Genomic DNA, 26732 nt, shown 5'->3' on the forward strand with positions numbered 1-26732 from the left:
GTAAACTAAACTTTAAAAAGGGCACAGAATACTCAAATCAAGGGGTGGCATAAGCCAAACACAATCGGGCTAGGCTTATAAATGCCCCAGGGCAGATAGCCTAGTATGAACCTATGAACCTATGATATGATTAGAAAAACTCAGAGCTGAATCTACTCATATGCCCGGGTCCTTAAATGAATCTAAAGTTTCAATCACTGTGTCCTGTATTAAATATTCACCTTTCAATTTATATCTCCCAAATCTCATATGCTTATTTTTGATGTATTTATCAGCATATTATTCTTCTGTTACCAGATGATCAATTTAGTCAAGGTCATTTGCCGACATGCCTTATCTGTAGCACGTTATCAGTTTACCTAATTTCAGGTCATCTGCAAATAGATTGTAGAACACCTCAGATGAAAAATTTAGGTATGAAAGATACAATCTAAACAAGTAAGGGCCTAGGACAGAACCCTGTGGAATACCCTGACTGTAACCAAAAATATACCTGTCCATTTGCTGTATAATACTTGCCAAGCCCTATTTTTAAGCAATGCAGCTATCTGTCTTATCACGGCTACATCGATACCTAGTTGTTCTAATTTATTGATCAGTGTTCTGTGTATGACCCTGTCAAATGCTGAAGATACATCTATATAAATTATATCACAGCACAATTTTTCATTCATAGATGTAATTATATTGTTATAGAACATCATATTACAGGTGGTAATAGATCTATTTTCAACATATGCATGCTGATATATAGTTTCAAGTCACAGCCTAACCAAGTCTGACAATAACCTAATCAGTTTTCTATACTTACAACTATATTTATGCATTTTCCACACTTCTTGCCTTCTCATATGGTCCTTCACTTTATATTCATTCTTTTGTTTTTTGGCACATCCAGTTGCTGCCTGATTTTTTCTACTTGTGGTTTGATTTCCATTTCTGCTTGATGCCGATATTGCTTCTGCTAGACTAAGCAGGGAAGACATTTTAAATTTATTCTCCTCATGCTTCAAAACTTTCACTACATTTGGGACTTATGAGGTCAGCATATAGAGTCCCATGACTGCAGATCTATACATGTATTAAATTTCAAGGAGGCCCATCCCTCCTTCAGAACAGGTAATATATAATCTTGGTATGCACTGATTTTTATAAATCATTTGGTGGTCATGAAGCATCCTTCTTGTTTTCCAATCTAATCTATCCAACACATCTTGGGGTTAGTCAATCACTCCCAAACTGTAAGTTAGGACAGGAAGATCAAATTGGTTTATAGCTTGGATTTTGTGCCTTGATGTCAATACTGTTTTCAGAATTAATTTAAATCTTCTAAAGTATTCCTTACTAAGTTATTTGCATTTGTTCATGTTTTATTCTTGATCCTTCATCAGTTCCCAAATATGTATACACTCCATCTTGCTCAAGTTCTTTTATATCACATTCTTGTCCCAAACTGATGTATTCTTAATGCTGCAGTTTTCCTGCTTTAAAGGTTGCACATTTATCAAGATCAAATGACATTCTTATATCATCTGAAAAAGTTTTGACAACTTGTACTAGTGCTTTCAGTTCCTCATCTGATGAGGTATACAGTTTTAAATTATTGACAAAGACACGTTATTGTTTTCTAAAAGCCAAATTATACTCATGTCCTAAGCTGTTAAGTAGATTGCTTGATGGGTTAAGGGCAAGGCAGAATAGCAGTGGTGACACAGAGTCACTCTGGAATACCCCCCTTTGAATGTTTATCCCTGGAATAATAATTTGTCCTTTATCATGGCTTCATTGCAAAGTGATCTGCCACTGTTCCACAGTCACTGTAATGTAGTCGATCAGTGTAGGGTTTATCTTATATATGTTTAAGCACTTTTTTATCCATGAATGTGGGATACTATCAAATGTTTTTTTTTTTTTTGTAGTCAATCTGTGCCATACTTAGAGTCCTTCCCTTTTTTACAGTTCTCCACTATGGCTTTATTTAACAACAAATGATCCTTTGTTCTATGACTTTCTTTTATTGCCCTTTTGCTCTAGTGTCATAATTGAGTTTTCTTCTAAATTACTATAAACTCTGTCAGCCTCAATTCCAGTGTATAGCTTATACATCATCAGAAGGCTAGTTGTTGGTGTATAATTTTTAGGGTAGCTAGCAGGTTCACGCTTAAGTAGGAGCATTGATTTTCCTGTTGTTAGCCAGGTTGGTGTCTGTTCAGACTGCTCATATAATAGTTCTTACTCATGGCTAAATCATCATGCAAAGAAGTTAGGTATTGCATCTGAGCCTGGGGTTTTCTAATCAGAGGCTTTTCTTAATTTTGTTTCAGTATCTCTGGTACTTCATCCCATTACATATCCTGTACCTTTAAACTTGTTATTCTTTCTTTTACTTCTATCCATTTAGCATCTTTGTTATGTTTCACAGGATCTTCATAAATACTTCTCCAAATGTATCTATTTCTTCTTTTTTTGGTGGTCTTTCAATTCTTTTTACCTTGATTCCCAGTTCTCTTTAAAACCTTTCTGTATCATTGATACATCAGTACATTGGTTATTTTGTACTTTTCCTTTATATTTATCTGTGTATCTTCTACGTTTTTACGCCTGTGCTGAAATTTTTTGTTTATTTGCGATAATGCATGATAGTTCCTGATCTGTTCGAATACTGACCATTGCTTTTATCAAGTCTATTTTTCTAAGTATTTTTGTTGATCTGTTCCCTCTTCTACAGTGGATATAAAAAGTTTACACACCCCTGTTAAATGCCAGGTTTTTGTGATATAAAAAAATTAGACCACAATGAATAATTTCAAAACTTTTCCCACCTTTAATGTGACCCATCACCTGTACAATTCAATTGAAAAAGAAACAAATCTGTTAGGGGAAAAAATATATAAAAAAAAAAAACATACAATAAACCGGTTACATAAGTATGGACACCCATAAACTAATACTTTGTTGAAGCCTCTTTTGATTTAATTACAGCATTCAGTCTTCTTGGGTACACACCTGCCATCAATTAAAGAGAATCTGATTAACCCCAAATAAAGTTCAGCTGTCCTAGTAGGATTTTCCTGACATTAACTCAATTGCCTGCTACAGCAAAAACCATGGTTCACAGAGAGCTTAGACAGCATCAAAGGGATCTCATTGTTGAAAGGCATCAGTCAGGAGAAGGGTACAAAAAAATTCCACAACATTGGATATACCATGGAATGGAGTGAAAACAGTCATCAAAAATTGGAGAAAATATGGGACAACAGTGATGTTGCAAAGAACTGGATGTCCCTCCAAAATTGATGAAAAGACAAGACGGAAACTGGTCAGGGAGCCTGCCAAGAGACCTACAGCAACACTGAAGGAGCTGGAGGAATTTCTGGCAAGTACTGTTTGTGTACTACATGTGACAACAATCTCCCGTATTCTTCATATGTCTGGGCTATAGGGTAGGGTTGCAAGACAGAAGCCTTTTCTTACACAGAAAAACATTCAGGCCTGGCTAAAATTTGCAAAACAATACATCAAGTCTCCCAAAAGCATGTGGGAAAATGTGTTATGGTCTGATGAGACCAAGGTTGAAAATTTTGGCCACAATTCCAAAAGGTACGTTTGTCGCAAAAAAAAAAAACCTCAGTTTGCATCACCAAAAGAACACCATCCCCATGGTAAAGCATGGTGGTGGCAGTATCATGCTTTGGGGTTGCTTTTTTCTGCTGGAACTGGGGCTTTAGTCAAGGTGGAGGGAATTATGAACAGTTCCAAATACCAGTCACTTTTGGCCCCAAACCTTTAGGCGTCTGCTAGAAAGCTGAAGATGAAGAGGAATTTCACCTTTCAACATGACAATGACACCAAGCATACATCCAAATCAACAAAAGAATGGCTTCACCAGAAGAAAATTAAAGTTTTGGAATGGCCCAGACAGAGCCCAGACTTAAATCCAATAGAAAGTCTGTGGGGTGGCCTGAAGAGGGCTGTGCACAAGAGATGCCCTCACAATCTGACAGATTTGGAGTGCTGTTGCAAGGAGGAGTGGGCAAATATTGCCAAATCAAGATATGCCATGCTGATAGACTCCCACCCAAGAATACTGAATGCTGTAATTAAATCAAAAGGTACTTCAACAAAGTATTAGTATAAGGATGTGCACACTTATGCAACCAGCTTATTGTACGTTTTTTTATTTTTTATATTTTTTCCCCTAACAGATTTGTTTGTTTTTCAATTGAATTATGCAGGTTATAGATCACATTAAAGGTAGGAAAAGTTTTGAAATGATTTAATGTGGTCTCATTTTTTATATCACAAAAAAATGGCATTTTAACAGGGGTGTGTAAACTTTCTATATCCACTAAATACTCTTTTTACAGTGACACTTCTTGTCTTCATTGCTTTATAGTTTTCTCTGTTTAATACTTCCATGATGGTATTCGATTTCTCCCCTTCCTTTCCCTCGTTACCCAGTGTTCTTGTGGTAGAACGTTATCAGTTATTCATTCAGCTGCATAGTAATATATCCTGTTTACTTCTGTTATATCGCATGGATCTCTATGGCAGTCTTAATTACTGTGTTCATTTGTTTTATCAAACTTCTGACTTTTTAGGTTTTATTGATCTTCCGCAGTCTATTTCTTTCATTGATCTTAATATGTGAGGTCTGTGTTATAACAACAAAGTTTTAAATATTCAAACACCATATGGGCGACACCAAATGGTCGAATATTTAAAACCTTGCAAGTGTGAATGGAGATTTTTCCTTTACTTCAACGTAGTGCAATCTCAGAGTTGGTATAATTAAGTAGCAGGGGGTGTGGAGGGTGCAGCCCCCCATGTGGTGCATGCAGGGGGCTTGACCCCTGCTCAGTGTGATCATGTCGTTTTTTCTTTTATTTTTACATTTTTTATTTTGGTTTTGATGTTTTACAGATTTGCTCATATGGTGTCGCCCATATGGTGTTCGAAGTAGTAAAACTTTGTTCTTATAATATAGACCCTAATATGTCTATCTATTTCTATTAAATCAAGCAACTCTTCTCTTAGCTCATTTTCTTCTAACTGAGGGCACGTTTTTGTTTTCCATTTCCTACAAGCACTCTATAGAAAGTTCTATTGCATCTTCCTGTGGCACATTCTCTTCAATTTCAACCTGTGCCATCTATTGCTCTGTCATATGGAAACTCACTGGCCTATCACTCCTCAACCTTGACTGCATCAACGTTTCCACAGTTTCCTGTTCCTTCCCTTGCTGTCCAGCTTCAAGTGCGCATTTATACTAGTTTCCTGTGGAAGGCTCCAAAATATCATCATATAGCACCTGGCTAATTGCTTCCCATTCCACTGGTTTTCCTCAATTTGTAGGTCCATTACTCTATCTTGTTGTGGTGCTTTCTGAATTAGATTTTCTACACTGAATCCTTCACTCTGGAGGTACACCATAACATCAGTTTATATTTCTTTAACTTCTCCATTACTAATCTCCTTCTCTACTTTTCCTCTTTGTCTTCTTATTTTTTTGTATTGCAAAATTTTCCATGTCTGGATTCCTTTGCCTGTGTTTCTCTTCAAATATCTTTGGTGCTGCTCTTTTTGTATTGATTAGTTTTGCTTTCTCCTTTGAATAAATATTATACCATATTAAACCTCTTTTTCTTTCCCATGTCCATATTTCTTCTTCTGATGTCTCCTGATCTTCCCAGTTTTCCTTACTTTGAGGACACATTCCATCATGCTGTGATATAACATGCCTTAGACCTTCTACACTAAATCCTTCACTTTGCAGGCATTCCGTAACATCAACTTCTATTTTTTTTTAATTCTACTTTACTAATCATCTTTTCTACATTCCCTCTTTGTGATATTATTTTTTTTATTGTGAAATTTTCCATGTCTAATGGTACTGTAAGTTCTTGCTGAAGTGTTCTCAAGTCATTATTACTAATTCCATCTTCTCCCTGGACTTCATTTGAATCCAGTTTGAACAGTTTTTTTTTTCCAATATAATCTTATTTGATTCTAGTATTTGAAGTTACCTGGATGCCAGTAGGACAACTTATCACCCCCTTTGTGGAGCCAAACTGTTTTGCACAAGATTTTGTAACTATAGCTATAATCTGTTGTGTCTGAGAATAAACTGTAGAATCGACACACAGTTTAGTAATTTGTATGTCTTTATTCCTTCCACGTCTTGCATATCTATAAAAAGGTTTCCTATTATGCTTAACATCTTTATGTAAATTTTCTTCAAATTTTTCTTCATCTTGTCTCACGCTATGCTTAATTTGTTTGTCCAGCTTGTTTATTTCAGTTTTTAAAGTTGTAGTTCAACTTCTCTTCCATTTCTTATGATTTCTGCCTCTCAACTTAATCAGGTATCTTGTTCTTATGGAAATATATCTCCCTGATGTTGTATGCCTAGAACCTGATGTTAAACATTTTTTGTTATTATTTTTGCATTCAAACTGTTTCTCTTTCAAAACTTTCCACATTCCATCTGCAGTTTTTTCACTGAACACAACACTCCAGTTAGTTTTACGTTGTGACTGTTTTGCATCCATACAATCTGTAATTAATCTTTTGTGCATTGATTTAATTTTCAGTTTGGCAGAATTATCTAGCAACAAATTAACCTTTATAACCCCATGATCACTGCACATCAACGGTGGTAAAACTTGACTTGAAGTAACAGTACTTTCTTTAGGAACACAGTCTGAAGCAATTGTTGTTCCTGAATGTACATTGTGAATAATTTACTTATTAGTGTTGTTGACTCAATATTATTTCAGTTTGTTTCTGGTAAATTTAAGTCCCCGGCTAAAATTATTTTCTTTCCTGTCATGCAAAAAATGTATCAATTCATCTAGGTCATCAGCACTTGACTTTACACTCCATCAATTGTTATATGTTCCAGTGTTGTCTTTTTTGTCACAATTACACAATCTGTAGTATTGGTGTTGTCACTGAACATGTAATAATCACAGGTCTCATAACTATCTTGAATCCCTGTTATAACACCTCCACCTGATGTTTTGTTAGTATGTCTCTTACAGTTAAAATATTTATACCCTGACAGAACTGGTTTCCAGTCATTGTTTTTTAACCATGTTTCACAAACAACAACATCAATATTGTGGAATGTAGCAAATTTTCCAATAAAAAAATTATTGTTAATGCTCCTAGCATTAACAACAATCAGAGATGCATCAAAGGTTGCTGTCTGTGAACTGTTAAATTTTTGACCTAGGAGAAATCCTGCCTAATGTTTGTAAATTATTGCAAAATATCTGCAGCAAAAATTCTCTTCCCTGATCTTGACAAATACATGCCATAATGACTGAACACGTGTGCCCAAAACTAGGCTTAGATGCTCTACACATTTCCATTTTTTAAAATGGGTCATTTTTTTTCCATGTAGGTATTTACCCCAAAAATATTTCCATTCATGGTGACCTGACTATCCTTTCTGTATGTGATTTGTAAAAAAAATACATACTAACACCTTTACAAGCTATACTAACTGAGTGTTGTAAGTTTACTACCAACAGTCAAAAAGTCCTTGAGGATGAGATCATTTGTATCGACATGAATAAAAACAGATCCATATTTCCTTACATCAAGGCACACATCTTCTATTTTTGCTCCTGGCAAGCATAACACTATTCAGTGTTCCTTATCTTTTCTGCAAATATAAGTATCAGTTCCACTAATAATTGAATCTGATTGAATATAATTTCTGATCAGATCTAAAGAATCTTCAACTTGTAATTCAGTAATATCTGCTGTATTAGTTGTTACAAAGCAATGAGCTTCATCAACATTAAACGTATTGGCCCGGTCCCCTTCAAGAAACACTTCACACCAAATTACATTTGACGACCTTTATTAAATTTTCATAAACATAAATATTAACCAATATTGATTCATTTCAACCAAACATGATACAGGTGAAATAACATCCATGTAAAATTATCTTAAGACAGGACAGCGTAAACCTGCTCATCCTGATCAGTAAGCAGTGTCCATACCTCCACTCACTTATGAAGCAGCATACTCGCTCACTTCCATCAGCATTTATAGCATTATGCCATCAACCAAATAAGCAGCATCCTCCGCTTGCTTATGTACTTATGAAGCAGCGTACCTGCTCACTTCCCTTACCGTTTATTGCATTATACCAACCAAATAAGCAGCTTCCTCCGCTTGCTTATGTGCTTATCAAGCAGAATAACTGCTCACTTTCCTTTCCCAACTTATTGAATTCACCATCCAACCCCAGAGGAGGAACAGAAGAGAGCAAGCCTGCCCCTCTTCTCCGCCCTAACCAAACTAAACATAACCACATCCCCACTAATAAAGGGGGAGGGAGGGAGGGTAGCAAGTTCACGCCAGAATGTGACTCCTACTCCAGTTACACTTGCCTAACCTCCTTTAAGCTGCTCCCTACCCCTACCTCACTTTCTCTCAAACCTCATCCATTCCTATTTAACCATATCTTCCCCCTATCCTCCCAATTCCTGCTACTATAACCTCCCCCTTGAAGATGTCCCTGGACAAATTGGTCTATTCCGAACCTCATTTGTCCCGGTCCCCTTCAAGAAGCTCTTCACACTGAATGACATTTGACGACCTTTATTAAATTTTCATAAACATAAATATTAACCAATATTTATTCATTATAACCAAACATGATACAGGTGAAGTAACATCCATGTAACATCATCATAGGACAGGGCAGGGTAAACCTGCTTATCTTGATCAGTAAGCAGCATCCATACCTCCACTCACTTACTTATGAAGCAGTGTACCCGCTCACTTCCGTTACCATTTATTGCATTATACCAACCAAATAAGCAGCTTCCTCCACTTGCTTATGTACTTATCAAGCAGTGTAACTGCTCACTTTCCTTTCCCAACTGATTGAATTGACCATCCAACCCCAGAGGGGGAACCAAGAAATGACCTCTATGACTGGATTGAGGAATATTACATACCTGAACCTGGCAAGTTCATTAAACCTCAGAGCTGTTAGCCTAGCAACCACCCCCCGATCCTGAAATTGGCGCCACCACTCCGCCCCCCTAGTAAGAGACCAAAACTCCCCTTAACAATATCCAACCCTGCTATAACTTATCCCCAACATACCTTATCCTCCCATTAGCCCTACACTAGCCCACTGCCCAACCTTGAAATGCCCTGCATACATAGAAAGTAGCAATTGTTACCATACTGTTCACCACACATCAACCCAGCCTCACCAGCAAAATACCTTACCTTACCAATGAAAGTGCATAAAACCATACAGGCTGTTCCCCTGCAGTCCCATGTCCCAACCTACCTCCCCTTCCAACTACACCTACCCCACCTCATTATTCCAAGTACACAGACATAGTACTTGCAACATCATAGTGCACTGCTCCTGCAACATGCACGCAAGTAGAATCCATTACCTGTCAATACCAATTCACAGAAGTACTGACCATCATTATTTCTGTGCTCCCACATCTGTGACCTTTGCACTCAACCCAAACAACCAGAACATCCATTGACACTGCCTCGATCATGATTCAAACTCCTTTCCTTCAGGTCACCAAACAAAGCCTGCTTCATACCTCGCAATCTGCAAAAGAAAACAATAAACACCTTGCCTATCAAAAAGTGAACAAGCTGAGCTTCAACCCTGTGCCTTATGTGATGGGCTTCTCCAAGAGAGACATCAACTCAGGACAAAGCAGACTAGTGCATACTAACCTGGTGAAAACATTTGATGCTCCCCCCACTCACGCATTATAAAAAAACTTCCAAAATCAAGTACACACGCCCATGTCACCCACTGGACATGCAACTGGCTCAAACAGGCGCAAGAAGCCAGGATAGGAGTCTACCTCTACCAGAGGCCAGACATAAGCAGAGTTCCCCAAGGATAAGAGCAGTCATAAAACCCCCCAAAAGACCCAAATACCCTCCATGAAGCCTAACATAGACCAACCACTGGTGTACCCAAATACGACATCTCCGATAGCCAATGATTTGCTATAAAACCTCAGTTTATGAAACAAGACAAAATATGAAACCACATCTGGACTTTCTGTGAAACTCTGTACCCTTGAGAGCTTAACATCCCCTCAGCTACATATTGACCTGGACACTGAGATCACCACCAATATAGTTCACTAACCTCCCAAATCAAGGTAGTACCAGTACTGTTCCCAGGGATTAAAGGAATGTGAAAATAAAGTAAAAGTCTGTCACTAACTCCCAATTCTTGCCCCCTCGGTCCCCACCCCACCTGTACAGACCCAGTTACTGCTATTGCAGAACACTGGAACAACCAGTTGTGTTGTCATAATGGCCCATTTGGTATGCATCTAAACAGTATGGTGAATCTCTGATTATAAAATGAAAATGCTGCATCATGCCCCCAAATTGCTTAGTTTACATATAAACATGTATTTGCAAAAATGTTCATTGTACTCCTAAACCCCAGTCCCCCACAGAATAGTGGACCCACTCCCCAACCCACGAAAAGACACTGGGCTAGCTGTTAAGCCAGCAGTCAGCCCGACAGCCAAACAAACAACAAATGAACCTGAGAGGCAAGTGGTGCCAGAAAGACATCCACAACCCACAACTGAAATGTGGACCACCACATTTCCCATTATCTGTTGTACTTAAACAAATGATAAATCCAACAATAACCATGATCTTTGCCAAGTAAAGTGAACTTCAGGCCCTGTGAAGCCACTGCATCCCAGTAGACTCAACGCAGGGCACACACCCCACCAATGAACCCTCTTCACCAACATGCAGCAAGAGATCTCAACCATCACAGACAGGACCTGACCCTCAACTATCAATGAGAACAAAACCAAAGCAAAGACTAACTCCAAACCAGACAACCGGGGTGAAAACACAGAAAGACACGAAAACCACAAATGACAAACATGCTATCTCCGCCCCAACCTGTACAGCCCTCTACAAAGCATACATCACACCAAACAAACAAGACATACAGCAACATAAATAAAATACTGCAGCTACTGTAATGGCTGAACCAAGTGACAATCCCAGCCCAGCCCCCATACAGAAAATGGCATGCCAAAGGCCTCTTAAACTTAGCAGATGTACCCCGGCACCAACTAGATTAGAAATCTTTACTTTACCCTCATGTGGCGATCACCTGCTATTTATTATTTGTTAACTGTGATCACCCGAAATACAGAAATATGCCCACAACCAAGGCAAACTCAAGTAAGAAATGGTAAAATTAATGTAGGTTTGCCCTGATCCCCTACATATAAATAGGCAGTCAGTAAAACCTCTCTTCAGTAACAGAAAAGCTGAGAGGAATACATCCTTCACCAAGGGCACGGAGTTAACCCATAACATTCCCCACTTAGCTTTACTCCCATATCCTGACAGCCTGAGCTATAGAAGTGACACCACCAGATAGCTTATATACCATGAATACACAGGAAAACCAGTCCCATACAAAATTCAACCACTGAGGAATCCACTTCACAAGCCTGCGAAAAGCCAACAGACATTACTGTCTATCTGTGAATCCATCCATGTCACAAGCCCGTGAAAAGCCAACAGGCATTACTGTCTGCCTGTGAATCCATCCACACAAGCCTGCAAAAAGCCATCCCCCGCTGAACTGAGGGACTTCCACCTGTCTAAACCCCCTTAACAGAACGGGTTATGATAACCTTGAAGGGTTATACTAAGCCTTGGTCATCTCAGACGTAAGCCTTTTGTAATCAGCCCCTATAAAGGGAGCTGGAGACAGTCCTGATACAGGGTTACTGGAGCACAGAGTCTGATGAGTAGAAAAACTCGAACAACATGTCTGTCAATTTTGCGATGGCAGCCACTAATGAGCCCCTACCTGCCAGAAATCCAAAACGGATCAAAATTTGAAGCAAAATCCAGACCCCCTGTAACGTTCTGATCAGTGTGGAAATCTAGGTCCATCACCGCTACATAAGCTCTACTCACACACATGTATTAATGCTTCTTGCAGCATTATAATGGAGATATTATATTACCATTAATAGTCTCAACTTAGCATTACTTTCCACTTCTAACACAATGGCGTCAACTGACTAAAATGTACTACAACTTTAAAATAAAGAATTAAAGATAACTATGATCTGAAGAAACTTTATTTCATATAGATGCCTGCAAACACCAACAGCTTTAGAAAGAGAGAAAGAGAAAGATATAGTGCTCCCAAGTAATATACTCACAGAATTGCAATGACTCACTCCCAACTCATTCAAATTGGGACTGTTAACTTGGTATTTCATCATCACATACACTAACATGTTTACTGGCAAACCCACAACCACCACTATAAAGTGCTCTGAGTAGCTGCGATAAAATTCAAATTAAAACCAGGGGATCCAACCATGCAACTCAGCCGCCAACATATTGAAGAGCCGACGAACAAACCAAGCCAACCGATACCTGCACCATCTATGAACTACCAGCGCAATCTAGACCAAAAATACCCCCTACTTAAACACAAATACCCCAAGCCAATTCCGTGTCATATATATATATATATATATATATATATATATATATATATATATATATATATATATATATATATATATATATGCCACAAACCACCTACCTCTAACCAGTACCCCGACACCTACCTTTGCTCCTGAAGTACACTACCTACAGGTCATCTTGGGCATACCTAGCCTTAGCAAGTTCACGCCAAAATGTGACTCCTACTGCAGTTACACTTGCCAAACCTCCTTTAAGCCCCTCCCTACCCCTACCTCACTTCCTCCCAAACCTCATCCATTCCTGTTTAACCCTATCCTCCCAATTCCTGTAACTCTAACCCCCCCCCCCCCCGAAGATGTCCCTGGACAAATTGGTCTGTTCCAAACCTCATTTATTCTCATTGTTTTCTTTGCATATTAAATTTACATGCCTTTTTCTGTAGACTGAAGGCTTTCTAATAGAATAATGTTAGCACTCTCTGTAATCTGTGTGTTATGTAACAAGTCAGTGTCCTTTTTCATACACATTCTTTTTGCTTTACAGCCGTTTATCAATTTCTTTTTCTTCCTTGTTATTTGTTGTGAACTTCTTCCTTTCTTTCTTTTTTGCTTCCTTCTAAGCACTCTGAATCCTCAGATTGCTGAATACTTCCATCCAGAATTCTAAAGCTGCCAGGGGCATCATCTTTTTTCATAGAGGTTGAACAACAGACACATCATTTTCTAAATGCGTCCTATTTGCTCTTTGCTTAATATTATTTATCTCACCAGTCCAGTCATATGTGTAGCAGTAGTTCTCCAAGCCATGACAGTTACACAAGTGCAATCATCATCACTAAGTCTAGATTTAATTCCAATAATGGTAAGCAAATCGTCCATCTTTTGACATGGGGAACACAGATCACCAGTGTTATCAGCTGTTACCTTTGAATATGCATAGCATTTAGTACACTGTACAAGATATTTGTGCATTAGCAAATCATCAACGGCATACTCATTTAAGGAATCCATATTCAGCTTCAAATGTGCCATTGGCACAAGATATCTTTAGAATGAACTAATAGCTACAATAAGCACAATTTAGCAATTATACAATCAAAATAATATCAAAGATGTTTGTACTTGGAAACAACCAAATGATTGGTGAACTTCTGATTAATGGATAAGTAAATGGAGGCCTAGTAATGAAAAGGGGGAGGGATTAATGAGCACAAACTGTTGTCTATCATTCTTTATAAGTTATGAGCTTCAGTATGCATATGTTCTAATTTAATGTTACAATTTTCTATTTACATCTGCATTTAAAGAAAATCCATTCAAAAAATGGCAATGCACTGGGAGATAAAAGGGTACTTTTGTTGCTAACTCTTTTCTCTAAATTATTTGCAGATGTCTTTCTTCCTGAGGTCATTTACTATTTTTCTTGAATGTTTTGTAACTAGTTATTTACTATATTTGGTGGGAAATAATTCCAGATAGCTGGAAGTGTTTTTGAGAAGCGCTTTTTTCTGATATGAAGTGACTAAGCATAGTTCCGGTGAAGGTAAGCATGTTTGAAATTGATTTCTTAGCCTATATGGTGACATTTAGTCATGTTTGTTTGTGAGAGAGGGTCAGCAGCATTCATACATTACTTTGAAGGTAAATTTGAACAGAAGCCATGTTGCACTGGCTGTGACCAGTAGCCCCTTGTCTTTTTTAACGTAGAACAATAATACTCATTTCTTGTTGTCAGATGTGTAACTCACTGGGTAGTGCTGATTGCAGTTTGTAGGCTCTTAGTGTGTCGAGATGAGTTGATGGTGATGTTCACTAGTACATATTGTGAGGGTGATTATCAACAGTTTGTATTCAAGGTAAGAGATTAAAATATTTGTTACTAGACACCATCTTTCTTCGTAAGTTAAAGGGTGAGAAATTGAGTAAGATGCTACTTTTTTTTCTGTAGTGATATGTGTGTGTGTGTGTGTGTGTGTGTGTGTGTGTAGTTTAAACTTCACTGCCGGATATAAAGTTAACTTAAAATATTTATGTGATCAGCTTGTCGGGTCTGTTTGGTGTATGGAATTACGATGACTAACAAATAAGCTATAGCTAGTTTTCTTCAGGTACTGAATAGCACAGAGGCAGTTTAAGTAGTGTTAAAGTGAGGTGTTTATCAATGACCTGCTAATGTATTTTGTTAAATTAGTTTTGCAACTGAGTCTGAATATTCATGGTTGATGGGCCTGATCATTTGCATATATGGTTGCTGGTAAGGAATTTGATGTTGTGGTGATTTTTATCCATTAAGAGGAAAAATAATATTGTACCAAGGATGAATCCTGGGGCAATCCAGATGAGAATGTGCTACTTTTCAGAAACAATTTGACTGCATCTTGGAGATTCTATTGTCAGGATAGCTGCTGAGCCAAGTTAATATGTTTTTAAAAAAACCTTAGGTGTATGAGCCTCTTTAATAGTAAGTTATAGATAGTATATAGTTTAAAATGCTCATGTCAGGTCAGTGAAGATGACACCTCTGTGAATACCTTTTCCATAACAAGGTACTATTTGTTTAATATTGTCTACATGTCTGCTGTTGTGTCATGTCCAGCTCAAAAATGTATTGTGTATTAATTGTCATTATTTATTTAGATGCTTAATTATTTCATCACTGATTAATATTTCAAAGAATTTGATATCTGGGCAAAGTAGGGATATGGGTCTAAATTATTTAGTTTTTAAAGATGATTTTTTCTAGGAATTTGAATTATATGCGAATGTTTAAACTGGGGGGATAGTCCTGTAGGTAAAAATGGATTGACTATGCATGCCAATGACGTTGCTAGTAAGGAGTATGTGGGCTCTTGAAATGAGGGGTATATTGTGCAGTGGTTTGGGTTAGATTTACTTTCCAAAATTTCTAGACGTCTTTTTATGAATTTTGTATATATAGCCTGGAAGTGAAATGTTTGGCTGTTGTTATAGAATGATGATTTTTTTTTTTTTGTTTGTTTGTATTTTGGGTGGTGTTTGAGTTGAGTGGACTGACTGTCTGGCATGATTGAGAGAGGGCAGGGTGCTGATTAGTGATTTAGACTGTTCAAGTAAGGGCATGTCAAGTGCTGCTATGCTATGGGTTCATGGGATCATAGGTAAGTAATAGGCTAGCTGTTTTTGTGGCCCATTTCAGTGCTAGCCTGTTTCTCTTTTGTGCTTGAATTAATTTATCCCACTTGGTGTTAAATTAACCTTACCCATCCCATGGTTGACAATTATATATTATCCCTCATAAGAATAACTGGGATCATACAACTGATAATTTGAGGAGACCCATGCATGATATAAAGCATTTAGGAGCTGCCTCTATCCATTATAGTACAGGGGTCAGTCCTGGGTAAAGTTTCTATTACCCAGCCATAGTTTCAAGTTGGTCTTGAATATGGACAGAGATGAGTTTTGTTTTATGTGTACTGGAACTGGGGAATCTGTTCCAGAGCATTATCTTCTGTGAGATATACTTGTCCCTCCAAACTATTCTGTTGATGTTGCAGAAAAGGTTTAGATCCATTGTCCAAGTATTCCTGATACCATTTGACTTGTTGATGTGCAGTCGCCCATCAGTACTTGGTTGGAGGATGCTTTGTATGCCAGACACAGGTCACTTCTTAGCTGTTTGTAGGATACTGAGCATAGGGACAAGGCTTGTACGACATATTATTTAGGCCTTGTATCCTTTTAGTGTGTTCCAGATGTTGCATGAGTCTGGACTGACACATGCCAATGGGAGGCATTGTATTCAATAAGTGGTTTAATGAGGGTCGAGTAAAGGGGGGGGGGCAATGACATACCTAGATGTAGACACAATCCCTTTGTTTATAAGCTGCACACTATAGAAGGACTTTCTTATAATACTTGCCACACATTGGTTAAAAGTTAGGTCACTGCACACATAAGCTCTCAAATACTGAACTGTGTCACCTTTTGAGGGAATATTGTCTATGTAGTAGTTCCCTGTGGTAGATATTTTCCCAAATGAAATGATAATGCATTTTTGGCATTTAGTCTTAGTCAATGATTTTGACAGCAGTTATTTATTTGTTTTGAACCTTCTTGGGGATTCAATGACTGCAACTAGCTTGGAGTCACCTGCATACCTAGTCAGCCAGAGCCCTTTGGTACTGGCTTTAAATTCGGAGTAGTATATGCAAAACAGAGGATGCCCCAGCTCAGAACCCTGTGGACTACACTGTTGAGTGGTCTCATTGTAGAGGTAACGTATCCTATTATGATCAGTTGCATCCTATATGTGCACCAGCTGGCAATCCAGCATGTAACATAGCATTTTATTTCAAATGTATTTCGTGTTTGGAGGTTTCCCATGCTCTTATTGATTAGTTCCATAGGTTCATAGGTTCATAGGTTCATACTAGGCTATCTGCCCGAGGGCATTTACAAGCCTAGCCCATAGTTTTGTGGCTTACGCCACCCCTTTAGTATGGGGAACTATACCCATTATTTTGCTGTGCCTCTGTTGAGCAGTGACACTGAGGTAATCCCTGGGGTATATCTGCGATCTCCCATCCATTGGTCAAGATTTCTCTGATAAGTCCTTCCATGGCGTTGGATATGAGGATGTTCAGACCTGGTGTGAGTTACTTATTTTAATTTTGTTTTATTTTTTTGCCAGTTGTATAAACAGGCTATTTCTTTAGTGCCCTTCAAAAATAGGTAGGGAACAAATGCCATACTCTTTAATTCAGTCCTGAGGTATGCAGATTTTTTATTTATTTATAAGTTTGCATTGGTGATTAAGGATTATCTTGTGATCTTTTGGGTTGCTAGTTTCTTTCTATTCCTTTAACATTTTATTTCTGTTTCAGATCGACCTTTTTATTGTTTCTTTATGACTTGGTGGTGGTTACCAATTATTTTTTTGTATTAGACTGATGAATATTGCTACTCCTTATGTAACATCTGAAGATTGATATATTGGAGTTCAGTCTATGATGATTAAGTTTTGTAATGTCTGAGTGACTTTATTTTCTGAGAAGGATCATGTCATTATGTTCACAGTAGAAACTTCAGGGGCTTTTGAATGTGAGAGCTGCTTAAATACACAAGTGATCACTTAATGTTTCCAGGAGGCAGAATCCTGCATCCTGCACCTCCAACATGCAGATGGGTGTCGTAGAAATGCTCAAAGCAGCTTTACTACACAGGAGGTCATTTAATGGTTCCAGGAGGCAAAATCCTGCATCCCGCACCTCCAACATGCAGACAGGTGTTGTAGAAATGCTCAAAACAGCTTCACTACACAGGTGGTCACTTAATGTTTTCAGGAGGAAGCATATAGCTCTCATTTTTTTCTGGAATATTGGTCATAAATAAGTTTTGAAATGTGATTTATTTTTACAAGTATTATGGTTTGCAAGTTCTTTTACTAGTTCTGTAAGGGTATTTATTGTTAGGATGCTTCCTGATTTTTAGACCTCTCCAGACTGATATTGAGATCATAATAATTCCTTTATTAATCTGTGACCTAAGGAATCTATAGTGTTTTGGGCAGTTTGCATTACTGAAGGGAGGGAGAATGTAGACCATGTTTACAAGACATTTTTGTGTTGTTAATTTGATCCCATGTGCTGTTATGAAACTTGCATAATCCTTTTCATAGATACTGCATATTATTTAACTTCACATTGTTTTATTGTAGTACATGTTCAATAATATGTTCATTTTGATTGTAATTTTGTAATTGCATTTAAATATTTGAATGTACTTTCATAAAAATCATGTCTACATAATGAGAGTGTATAAGTTGTGTTTTTGACATAAATATTTATGAAAGTTGTTTATGATGTGTCCAGTTACTGTAACCTCTTATTACTGATATTTATAGAATTCAGAACCTCTATTGTCATCAGTGTCAACAGGATGCTTTCTTCTCGCTTACTGCCTTACCTTATTATAATTAAATTCTGCTGATTTTTTAAATATAGATGGCTCTTACATGAGTAAGCCTTGTCACCGTTTATTTTTTTAATTGCTTTTAACATATTTCCGAATAAAATTTTAATATATATGCAGATGTCATGTTTGTGAGACAATGCATCTTTTACCTACAGTAGCTATCCACATACACTGAAACCAAGCCTATTAGAAACAACATGTTCATTAAAATTACAGGGGTTAAAAACACTCGACAAAGAGCTCAGGATCCCTTCTGGAAGAAGCGAAATCTGAACACATCAAAAACGTGATGCCATGCTCCTGCCTCTCCCATGCAGCACCTCCAACATGCAGATATAAGTCCTAGAAATGTTCAGAACAACTTGTCCAAAGTAAGTTAGTAGCAATGTAAACATTACCAGTAAAGCAATAACAGTCATGGTTAAACGCATACCAGCATGCAGAGACAATCTTCTCTAGTTCGCATTCTGTGCCTGTCAGGTAGGAAATAGAGTGCACTGATGACAGTTCTTTATATCCTCTCCCTTTATGCATTAGTAAGTAGGACATACTATTTAATTAACTGTTTTGTCCTAAGTTACGCATGGATGCAAACCATTATCATCGGGTCCACTGTCTTATAAATATTCCAAAGAAATTTCTTCATAAAGTAACTTGCACCATGATTATATGGAAGTATATTTAATTTCCAGCCTTTAAACAGGTAAGCAACTCCTCTGGTCCCAAATAAACTCAGCTACTGACTGATAACTTTGGTCTTCCAGAGGTGATAACCCAAAAAAATAAGTCAGTGCTGTGCTTATATTCCTAATACATCAGAGGGTCAATGTCTTTACATCACTAAATGAGAGTGTCTCCCACTAAACATCTTTGACAAAAGCTAACAGTGTCAACTTAGTCTCTATTACCAGCTTCTTAAATAACAGTAACTATTTGGGTTTAAACATGGCCTAAGCTGACCATATAAAATTCCATATTAAGTAAATTAAGGATTTTATATAAAAGCTAGGACTTTACCCTATCCTGTCAAAAAATAAATCCTAAAATCCATGTTTCCTAACCCCTCAGTTCATCTGGTGAAGACGGCATTGACTTTAAATGCTCTTAATCCATCCTTTGCTTAGATAAAATTCCTGATCTTCCTACTAAGCTTGCCAATTAACCATAGAGATATGAAAAAGAAAGGGACTTGGCCAGATTGAAAACTAAGAAAGAACTGCCTTTTTGACTGGCACTAACCCTAGTTAAACTGGTAAAAATCACCAATTTCCACCTACCTTGCATGACAAATGGAAACTGTTAGCAGCCACTGGGTAGTAGATGTCCATTCAGTGCTACTTCTAAATAGTTAATTCCCTCTTTGTAACAAACAGATGGCAAAGCATTCATGACTTGAGCCATGGTATAGAAACCACTGCAATAACTTAAATCTAATCAGAATTTATTCCATGCCAAGACAATCTCGAGATTCCATTTATCTTTCCCAGGACACTGAAAATAGATTCTCAGGCAATTGTCTACCAGGTAGAACAGATAATTAAGACTGCTAGTAAGCCATTTCCTGTAGTCCAGGGTTTTATTCCTTCAGTTTCCATTTGCTTACTGAGTGACTCTGACCAAGTCACTAAACCAAGTAGTGCTTTTGGGTTGACTTTATAAAGAGACAGTTATCCCACAGATAAAGGGATCCTTATCTCACAGATAAAGGGACAATTGTCCCACAGGTAAAGGGACAGTTATCCCCACATAAAAGGACACGTCCCACAGGTAAAGGGACAGTTATCCCACAGATAAATGGACACATCCCACAGATAAATGGACACTTATCCCACAGGTGAAGGGACAGTTATCCCACAAATAAAGGGACATTTATTCCACAGGTAAAGGGACACATCCCACAGTTAAAGGGACATTTATCCCACAGATAAAGGGACACATCCCACATTTAAAGGGACAGTTATCCCACAGATAAAAGGACACATATCCCACAGATAAAGGGACACTTATCCCACAGATTTTGCTTTAAGTAAACTAAGGATACCTGTCACATTAAGTTCCACTAAAAATTGTATTTTATTTTAATTTGAAAATTTGATACTAGTCATCTGGGATGCACTCCAGTAGGCCAGAGACAGTGAACAGAATGAATATACATTAATTTTAACACATCAAATACATTCTTAACAAATAAAATTAAGTAACTCTTCCATATCCCCTTCCTTTGAGATCGACCTCTTCCAATTCCTTGACTCTCTTTCTTCAAACTCTACTCCTTCCTCCATTCTATCACTTATGCTCATTGTCAAAACGTGATCATGATAACAGCCTGTAATGATGTTTTCTTATGAATGATCCAGTCAGTAGTTTAAAGTTCTTTATATGTGTGTATTTTGAATTTAACTGTTATAAGTATGGAAACTGTGATGCTTGCCTATCTGCTTCACTTAAATTTAAATTGTTTAAATTGTTCACGTTTGTATCATGTACTTGGAGCTTTTTTCCCTGGGCCTCCACTGAAAATGGGCCTCTTTAGCCCAGTGGACTTTCCCACTAATCAAATGCCAACAAATAATAAATAAATAAGAACAGTATAAGGTATCAGCAAAACAGTGAAGCCAGTTTTGTACCTTCCTAAGTATGACACCCCTTATAAACTCATGTAGTCAGATGATCTGAGTCAAAGGTTTAGTACATAGAGCAGGTAACATCAAGGACACGGGATCCTTATCTAGTGTAGTGAGTAATTTCCTTTTGGGAAGACATTGTGTCATAGTTTTAACAATTGCTGTATCTGATGTATAATTTGTCTGTACACTACCTAAGAATGTCTCCAGAAAATTCATTTACCCTAATGTTTTGAAGAAAATAATGACAACTTCTTACAGTCTAATAGCTTCTCCACATCTAAACAAGAAAAACAGGAACTCCTGGTAGTTGCAACTCCTTTAGTGAAGCTACAGTTTTTAAACAGCCTTCCTCTTTTCTGAGTGTTAACTGAGTAGATTTTCAGCTTGCTGATTTAAACTCACCAATCATACACTGCTCACTGTTTCCCATAGAAAATCACTACTGACCCGTTTTTTATTTGTGTACCAGCAATGATTGTGTCTGTGTGATATTTTTTTTTTCTCCCTACCTACATACATATAAATATTTCAGTCACAGGCAATAATGCCCTTCTAGTTTGCCAATATACCAAAACAGTTACTCCTGTAATAAGTGCCCACGTTGTTCTTTAAAATATCTAAACTAGTGCTTGTTTTAATGTAATTTGGTAACCTATCCATGCATCAGCTACTCTCTCAGAGAACAAATGCTTACACTACTCATTCCTATAGAATCCTGTACATATGTTGTCTGATGATTCTCTACGTCTCTTTGACATCCCACACATTCCCAGTGGTAGTTGTCTCTAAATGCTTATATACCCGGATAAGGTCTCCTATTAAATATCTATATCAGACACTGTGTGAGTTCAGAAATTTTAGTCTCTTATAATAACTTAAATTTTCACATGGTGACTATGGAGATAGTTATTTAAGTATGTGGGGGTGAAGCCAATTTTCACATGAAGGATGTAGGAGGTTTGCCCTCCTGCATAAAATGATTTCAGTGAGGTTTTTGGCTAGTTGAAGGTTTGGCTTTTTTGGTCTGGTTAAACTTTCATTTATATGAAACTTGAAGAAACATAGTTGGATTATGACGAATTAATAGAACAATGAAAATATTTTTACTGCATATAAACAGCTAATGATACAGCTCTTGAAGTAGTGAATGCAGTCCTGATGATCTTAGGCCAAAAAAGGAAAGTGTAGAAGTAGGTGAAAAAGTGGTAAGAAAATTGGTGTAGGATCCCCATTAGAAGGCATATCAGGAATGAATAAGCAGCACAGGATTTGTACTATGGATAAAAAAAAAGGAGCAGAGAGGTCAGGATAGAAACAGATGAGTACTGCAGAATAATTAACATGTATGTAACCTAGAATAATTAAATAAGTTAAATATGGTAGCATTTTTCACAAGGGGTACATTGTGAAGATAGAGAGATGTAATTATAAACTCTATCCAGAAAGAACCAAAACACTGCTATTTGTGGGCAGTTTTCTTTACAGTTTCTTACTCTGTAGGATCCTAGATGACTGACCTGTCTACAACAGCACAGTATATAAATTAAACCTTGTGTGTGTGTATATATATATATATATATATATATATATACATATATATATATATATATATATATATATTTACATAATATTTGGAACACTCACTTGAAACATATAACTAATATACTGGAGCTGGCAAAAGTTTGGCAAGATGAATATTCTTAATGAGTGCTGTACTATAGTTGGTATATACCCTGAAGGAATTGGTACTTTTCAAAGATTAAATCAGTGGTGTACCTAGCATATTTGACACCTGGAGCAGAACTTTTTTATCAGCCCCCCCCCCAGAGATTTATTTATAACCTCCTCCTCTATGACAAGTGTTTTTCATAATAATCATGAAAAGAAACAAAATAATGGCCGGCAAAGAGCAAGGTAGGAGCAGTGATTAAATCCCTAAAAGATTCAGCCATTCTACAAGAGGTTTGTACCAAACAAATAACTAGTGCCAGAATCATGGACTAAAGTTAATTGTCGAAAATGTATTATCAACTCTTTTGGAAAGTTGAGTATGACATTTACAACACACTCCCAAGAGATGACCCAGTAGTTCGGGATTTGGTAACTTATTTAGGAACAGATCAAGATGAAGCAATCTTAGGGGCTTTCTGCAAAATCAGGAATAGCTTCAACTTGGCTGTACAAATACAGCACCCAAAGAGAGAGGGTAAAGACTGCAGCATATTTCATGCAAATGCACACTAGTCATGTAAAGGCAGACTATAAACTAACCAAACAATATGAAAGTAACTTGCAGACCAAATATATTAAGCAAATACAAGAACATTCTATAAAATGGGGACAGTTTGAAATGTTATTCATACAATATTCCAGTTTATTTCATACAAATGCACACTAGCTGTTAATGCCTGACTTTAAACTGAGCACCATTTATTTTATCAACAACACAGCTAGCTGGAAAGGCCACAGAAATACTTCACTAAAAGAATCACAGGCCTAAAGCAGATGCCCTATGCTGACCATCTAAAAAAACTCCAGCTATACTCTGTGGCATATCGTCTACTCAGAGGCAATCTCTGCTTAACATACAAGGCCATGTCAAACCCTGAGCTGTTGGACATGCTCCATTTAAAGAAATCCAAATCCCTCAGAGCCACACACTCCAGGGATCTTAAGCTTGTCATCACAATGAACAAAACATGTTGGATGGATAGGTTCCTGACCCAGAGACTCCCCATACTCTGGAATAGACTGCCCATACATGTCAAGCAGAGCACCTCCTTGGCCCTCTTCAAAAGAAACCTTGATAATTGGATGGGAGATAGGAAATTCACCCCGGGGATCATGTCAGTCACCCTGCTAGACAGTGGTCCAGAGAAGTAAATATTGTGGGAAGAAATATCCAGGAAATTGTTATGGCTAAGCTTGTATAGGTCCTAGGGCTGATAGCCTAGTACCAACTTATGAACCTATAAATGCACACTATCCAGCCCTTAATACCAGACTTTAAACTGAACAAATGTAGAGGATAAGTTCCCATAGCACAGCTAACCATCCAAACCAAAAATTTATTTCACTCAAATGCATACCAGCCAGCCTTTAAAATAATATGAAAAAGGACCCCCCCCACAACAAAAAAGCATAAATATTCAGATTTATTCATACAAATGCACTGATCAAGTGAAAAGGCCAAGTTACATTCATTCACAGCCCAACTGTCCAATACCCCCCCCCCAAAAAAAGAATACAAAATATTCCGGTTGATAAGCAAAAATATTCATTTGCCAGCCTTAATAGCAGAATTTAAGATGAGCAAATGAAAGGGCAAATCACTTTAACCCACAATCCAGCTAGCTCCCTCCCACCCCACCAAAACTAAAACCGGGCAGAAGAATAAAAAAAAAAAAAAAAAAAAAAAAACATAAATATCCAATTTCAAAATATTTAACTTATTATCTTTCTCTAATGAATCTTGTTTGCCGGGTTCAATTAAACAAAAAAAAAAAATCCTTTGCAAAACTCTCTATTGCATTGTAGTACTGTATAACTAGAGGGCTTCTATTAATTTTATAAATAAACACAGTTTTCTCTGGTCTTGTCTATAGCTCCTTCCAAGTTTCCTCAAATCCTGCACCACGTTTTCACGAATAGCCACATGGATGCATGCAAGAGGAAGAAACAAAATGTTTACTTCAGAGCTGGATCATGGTCAAGTGGGGCTCCAGGCAGGGTAATGGATTGGGGCTTACACACACACGCACACACACACACACACACACACACACACACACACACACACACACACACACACACACACACACACAGCCATTCCAGTGTCCCATTACTTAGCAATTCTCCCCAGTTACCATAAACACTGTTCAAGTCTCTTAGTGTGGATACTATTTTTTGTCTTTACTTCTACAATAATTACAGATGTCTGGATTTAATTTAAAACTTTTATTTCAAATTTTATAGCACAAACACTGATAAACATTTGCTAAACAAAACAGTACAGTGCCACAGTGAAAACAGATGACTTAACATTAACAGTAAACTTCTCTGACCAGCAGATTTGTATTAACAGTAAACTTCTCTGCCACTGAAACTCACATTCATCGAAAAAGTGTTGAAACCCACATGTAAGGAAAATACATCTGGAAGTGACAGATAAATTTACTCTTTTCAAAACATTTCTTCCAATAAGCAATGAAACAAAACTTACGACCCAATAATAACAAAACTGCCCATTTCAGAACATTTTAACCATAAAAGACCACTCAAACTTCTGTTGTTACAATCCACCAATACCAGTCAATATACACAATCCATGCAGAAGTAAAAGTCATCTGAATAATTCTGCATTAAAGAGATCGGTAACTAATGAAGAGGTTGCTGCTAGCAAATAACTTTATATTTCAGTGTTTCATCTCCAAATTCAGTGCATGTTTCCCTTGAAGAATAAATTAGCTATGTTACATTAAAAAAGTGGTAAGTTGATAATACTGCACTAGGGAATAGATGGCGGACTGACAACAGGTTCATAGTTGCTGGGCATCTCATTCAAAGGAGGACACATTCAGGACTGCAACACCCACACCACCATCCCCCTCAAAGTACAACACAGTATCAGCAATCCATTTACCTGCAAGAGTAGAAACCACAGCTTTCTGCATCAAAAGCAAATATGCTAATGGTTATGCTATGACCATTTGCTAAACAAAACAGATGTACATTAAAAACAGACTTATTTTCCCTTGAAGCTCACAATTCCCTGAAAATGCACTGAAGCATACAATTCCTTGCAGATGCACTAAAACTCATTTTTTTTCTAGTTTGGTAGTTAGTGTAGAGGATTCAGGTTCTTGTTTTCCATAACCAAGGTACAGGCTTTGAGCCTAAGGAAATTTACTAGCCTGAATAGCTGTCAACTGTTCAGATTTTCACAGAAAGTCCAGATTTTTGCCTCACATTTTTGTTCTCTTCCTCATACAGTTTGTAGTTTTCTGGTAAATCACTGAGAAATGAACTTTCTAAATAATGTCATGCATGGGAAAACATCGGTGTATAAGCACAGTTTTACCAGTGACAGAATAAAAAAAGGAAGCTGTTCATGATATCAAAGTATGTTTGCAAATAAAGAAAATCACTTATAAAGTCACAGGTTTACACTAAATTATTAGAACAACAGACCATTAGAAGCCAGGCTACTGCAGTTCACACTACTTGCTCCCTCTGTCCATAAGGATATGAGGAGTTAAATCAAGGGAGAAGTCATGGATCCCTATGCACTCATCCACATCAGATATAAAGAGAGTTAGGGAACTACATTCATTGCTATGTAGAGACAGATCATTCAATAGGTAGGGGATCCTTTCGGAGAGGCTTGGCATAGATATCAAACCCACCAACAGGTTATGTTAATACTATGACTTAGGTATAGAGCCCTAGAATGAGTACCAGTGGAGACATGCTATACAGTATATAAAAGATCAAGCAGGACATGGTCATTTGCAGCCTTGTACGGTATGAAATGGAGACTATGTAGAAGTCTACAGGTGATGGAGTAGATGGATGCAGGTTTAGGAGCTCATATCTTTGATTTTCTTGGACAGGAAGCATTGTGTGAGTGTTTTTT

Source organism: Protopterus annectens, chromosome 6.part0 (assembly GCF_019279795.1).
Source record: "Protopterus annectens isolate FY-2018-M chromosome 6.part0, PAN1.0, whole genome shotgun sequence".
Taxonomy (NCBI): Eukaryota; Metazoa; Chordata; order Ceratodontiformes; family Protopteridae; genus Protopterus; species Protopterus annectens.